This window comes from Pongo abelii, chromosome 17 (genome assembly GCF_028885655.2).
Source record: "Pongo abelii isolate AG06213 chromosome 17, NHGRI_mPonAbe1-v2.0_pri, whole genome shotgun sequence".
Lineage (NCBI taxonomy): Eukaryota > Metazoa > Chordata > Mammalia > Primates > Hominidae > Pongo > Pongo abelii.
In genome coordinates, this window is record NC_072002.2 from 81,934,402 (window position 1) to 81,939,898 (window position 5,497).

A 5,497-nucleotide genomic window follows, 5' to 3' on the forward strand; every position below is an offset into this window, starting at 1 on the left:
AGCCCAGATTTAAGGAGTCAGGAGTTATGTTTCACATCTTTGAGAAGACAGTATTTCATACATTATTTGAAATCTGCATGGGAAAATTTTCTATTGCCCCCCATTTATTTATTTATTCAATCATTTATTTATACCAATATGGACTCACAGATCTTTATTTAGGGCTTTGTGTTACACCCAATGCTCCTTTATTTATTTTATTGCTCAAATCATTTCACCTTTGGACATTGAGAACTTTTTAGGTAACTGTCTTGTTTCGTTGTCGTACCCCTGTCATTGTGTGTGTGTGTGTGTGTGTGTCTTTGTGTTTAGTAATTTCTTACTCTCTGCCACTATAACCTGCTCCAGGTTTCATCTTGTTTGTGTTTTGGTTCTGTCTTAGATCAGCTATTTTTACAAGGAGCTTTGGGTCCTTCTATTGAAGAATGATATTAGAAATAAAGACCTAGCTTCTAGGTGTGCTCATTGCTACTACGATGTCCCCGCTTCAAGAACTTCTCAGCTGACATCTCATGTATATAAACATGTCTGTTAATGTTTCTAGCTGCAACTATTTTCATCTATATTAAGCTTTAAGTGAGTGTATGCTGGTATCATACTGATACATGACCTAATGGATTATTCCAACCTCCAACTATTATTTGGATCATTCCAACCTCCAGCTATGCAAATTTCCGCTTTAACAGTGATCAATGTGGCTTCTACAATTTGCTGTCCATTTTCCTAATTGTTCAATTCCAGTATAATTGTATAATGGTATCAGAGTTGTTAACGTACACTTTCGTGAGGAAAAAATAAAGCTTATTAGAGTGCAGTGCTTATATGAAGTTTCTTTTTATTTAGTTTTACAGGCTTCACTCAATTCTACTTTCTTTGATCAGTTCTTCCCACCCCACTCCTTCTCAATTTATTGGGATTGTTTCATGTATATATAGTAATACAGTTTGATTGTTTTGTCACATTCTGAAATCCATCCCCAAATCCTAAAATGTAATAAGTAATTTTTTTGATAAATCGTATATCAAAGTACATTATTAATGCTACTAATTTCCATGGATTTTCAAAAACGTGTTGTATGTGGTAGATAATTACTTCATAAAAATTCTGTGTTTCACTTATTTAAACCCTCCCCTTAATTCTTCACAACCACTCTTCTCGCTAGACCTCTACTTTTGCTTATACAAGATATAATTGAGATCATGTAGTATACAGCCTTTCCAGACTGGCTTATTTTATTTAGCAATTGCACATAAGATTCATCAATACCTTTTCACAGCTTGATAGCTCAATTTTTGCTGTGGAATAATTCACCGTGCAGTAAAATACATTATACATTGTACAAAGGTACCAGTTTGTTTACCAATTTACTTTTTACAGAATGAGTCCAACTTTTGTCAATATAAAAAAGATTCTATAACCATTTATATGCAAATTTTCATGTGGACATATCAAAATTGCTGGAAAATACAATGAAATTATTTTTAGCTTTGTATGAAACTGAAAAATTGTCTGCCAAAGTTCTATACCATTTTGCATTCCTATTAGCAATAAAGAAGACTTCTTGCTCTTTATTCTCAAAATCATTTGATATTGTCAGGCATTTGGTATTAGCCATTATAATAATTGTGTAGTTGTATCTCATGGTTGTCTGAATTTAGAATTCTCTCATGACAAATAATGTTGTGTATCTTCTTATTTTTTGCCATATATATATATATATATATTCTTTAGTAAAATATCTGCTCAGATCTTTTGTTCATTTTTAATTTTTAAAAAAATTATGTTGAGTTTTAAGATATTTTTAAGATTTTTTGAATGTGTCCTTTTCTTAACCAGATATATATTTTGCAAATATATTGCAAATATATTCTCTCAATCTGTAATTTTTTTTCATTTCCTTGATAGTGTCATTTACAGAAAAGTTTTCAGCTGTAATAAACTTCAAAATATCAATTATTATTTCATGACTTATTTATTTGGTGTTCTATCACCAAAGCTGAAGTTAAGTAGATTTTTTCTTATGTTTTCTTTTAGAATCTTTACAATTACACAGTTTGCATTTAGTTCTTTGATTCATTTTGAGTTGTGTGTGTCGGGGGTCAAGGGGTGTGTGTGTAAAAATTGTAATATCTGTGTCTAGATTCTGTTTTTTGTTTTTTTTGTTTTTTTTGCAAATAGACCTCCATTATTTTCCCACCACCATGTGTTGAAAAGAACATCCTTTATTCACTGGATTAACTTTACACTTCTCTCAAAGTTCAATGGTGATATTCATGGGGGGCAATTTCTGAGCTTTCCATTCTGTTCTGTTGAAATATGTGCCTGTTAGTTCTCACACCTGTAATCGTAGCACTTTGGGAGTCTGAAGTGGGAGGATCAATTGCAATCAGGGGTTTGAAACCAGCCTGGCCAACACGGTGAAACCCTGTCTCTACTAAAAATTAAAAAAAAAAAAAATAGCCGGGCATGGTGGCAGGTGCCTGCAATCCCAAGCTACTCAGGAGGCTGAGGCAGGAGAATAGCTTGAACCTGTGAGGTGGCGGTTGCAGTGAGCTGAGATCACGCCACTGCATTCCAGCCTAGGTTACAGAGCGAGACTCTGTCTGAACAAAGAAAAAGAAAAAGAAAAAAAAAACAGTATTAATCATAGAACTTTTAAAGTAAGTCTTGAAATCAGTAATATAAGACCTCCAACTTTGTTCTCTTTCAATATTGTCTTGGCTACTCTTGACCTTTTGACTTTCTATAAAGCTGTAGAATCTGTTTGTCAGTGTCAATAAAATATCCTGCTGGAATTTTTATTGTACATGCATTGACTCCATAGATTAAAATGGAAAGAACTTACTTCTTGACAGTGTTGACTATTACAATCCATCAACATGTAGAGTTCGCTATTTTAGATCCTTTTTGTTTTTTTCCCACAATTTTTATATTTTTCCACATATATAGTTTGCATGTATGTTGTAAATATTTCATTTTTGTTTGTGCTGTTGTGAATGGATTTGTTTTTAACATTTCAAATTTCAATTTTTTTATTGGTTTTGTAGAAGAAACAATTAATGTTTTACATAAACCTTGTATCATGTGACCTTGCCATTAAGTCTAACAGTTATATTGTTGATTCTTTGAAATGTTCTAATAGAGAGTCATGTTGCCTGTGAAGCATGTAAATGTTACATTTATTTCTTTTCAATTGGTATAGCTTCTTGTTTTCTTGTCTTCTTACACTAGCTAGGACTTTCATCATAATACTGGGTTGAAGTGGAGAAAGGTGCATTTCTTTTTCCTCTTTTTTTGTCTTAGGGGGCACAGCACCTAGTTTCTCCTCATTATACTCCAATGATTACTCATTGGAGGTTTTTATAAATTTCTGCATCAAACTTAGGAGGTTTCAATTTATAGTGTGTTGAAAGTTTTTAATAAGAAGAGAATTTTGATTTTGTCAAAAGATTTTTAAAATAAATTTATATCATCTTATGATTTTTTAAAACCTGCTAATCTAATGGGTAGCATCCATTGAATTCTGAATGTTGAACTGGACTTGCATTCCTGGAATTAATCCTACTTGGTTATCATATTTTAGTTGATTTTGAATATGTGTCCTTTGTTAATACATTGTTGAATTTCATTTGCTAATATTTGTTGAGGATTTCTGCATCTATATTCATACAATATATCAGTTGATAATTCTCTTGTAATGCATTTGTATCTTTTTGGTATTAAGTTAATGCTGGACCCATGGAATGAGTTAAGAAATTTTCCTTCTACTTCTGATATAAAACAGTTAAACAATCTAGGTATAGTGCATAATTTTGGAATGTTATTGATTATTGATTCAATTTTCTTAGTAGATATAGACCTAGTAAGAGCTTATTTTTCTTTTTGTGTGAGTTTTGCTGATTTTTTCAAGAAAGTGGTCTGTTTGCTGTAACTATTTCAATTTGGAGGTACACAGTTATTTCAAACATTTAAAAATATTTTTAAAATCATTTTAATGTTTAGAAGATAAAGAAGTAATCTCACTTTTTCACATAAAATCTCTCTCTCTTTCTCTCACTCTCTCCCTCTCTCTCTCTCTCTTACACACACACACACACACACACACACAAACACACACACATATATACCACACAGTTGCTCTCTCTTGCTTGCTCTTTGTTCCAGTTAGTCTAGCTAGGGTTTTATTCATTAGCCCTTTCAAAGGACTAGATTTTGAGTTTATTTATCTATTATTGTTCTGTTATCAATATCATTGTTTCTGCTCTCATTTATATTATTAGATTTATTCTACTTTTTTAAAAACTAAATTTATCTTATTTTGCTAGTTTTCTAGAGACATATACATTTTTTAGATCTTTGTTCTTTTTTAATATACACATTTAAGTACATAATTTTTTATCTAACTACTGTTATATATCCATTCCCCAAGTATTAATGTTTGATAAATTTTGGTAACATTTTCCCCTAGATTAAAATATATTCAGTTTCTCTTATTTGGCCATTAAGTTCTGTGAATTTTATTATGTAATTTAAAAATATGTTGGAGTTTTTCAACATTTTTGGTATGCTTTTTTTCTTGATTTCTATGTTAAGTTTAATTCAATTAAAGTAGAAAAATATTGCAGTCTAAAAACATACTTTGCATGAGTTTTAATATTTAAGGTATTTAAGGTATGTCTTAAGTCCAAATGCTGTCTTAGTAAATATTTAATGTGAGCTTGAGCAGAGTGTATATTCTGCTGTTGTTAAATGAAGTATTCTATAAATGTTAATTAGCTCAAGATAATTGAGAGCATTATTCAGATCACATGTACTACATTTTTAAAATGTACTCAAATTACTGGAAAAAAATTTTTGAAGTTTCCAGCTTTAATAGTAGAATTGTCTGTTTCATCTTGAAGTTCTACCAATTTTTGCCCATATATTTTTATGCTTTGTTGTTAGGTGCATATAAGTTAAGGATTGTTATGTGTTATGAAGAATTGATCCCTTTATCATTTACATAATGCCTATTTTTGTATTTGAGCATTTTCATTGTTCTGATATCAGCTTTGCTTAAATTATTATAGTTATTTTAGCTTTTCTTTGGTTAATGATATCTTTTCTCAACCAAATTCTTTTAACCTCTGTTTTAATATTTAGAATCAATTTCCTTAAACAGCATATAGTTGCAACTTAATTATTTTATTAAATATAAAAATGAATTATTTAATTGGTACATTAAAACCATTCAACCAGGCACGGTAGGTCACGTCTGTAATCCCAGCACTTTGGGAGGCTGAGGCAGGCAGATCACTTGAGGTCAGGAGTTCAAGACTGCCTGGCCAACAGGGTGAAACCCGTCTCTACTAAAAATACAAAAAAATTAGACAGGCGTGGTGGCACGTGCCTGTAATCCCAGCCACTCGAGAGGCTGAGGCAGAAGAATTGCTGGAACCCGGGAGGCAGAGGTTGCAGTGAGCTAAGATGGCGCCACTGCACTCCAGTCTGAGAGATA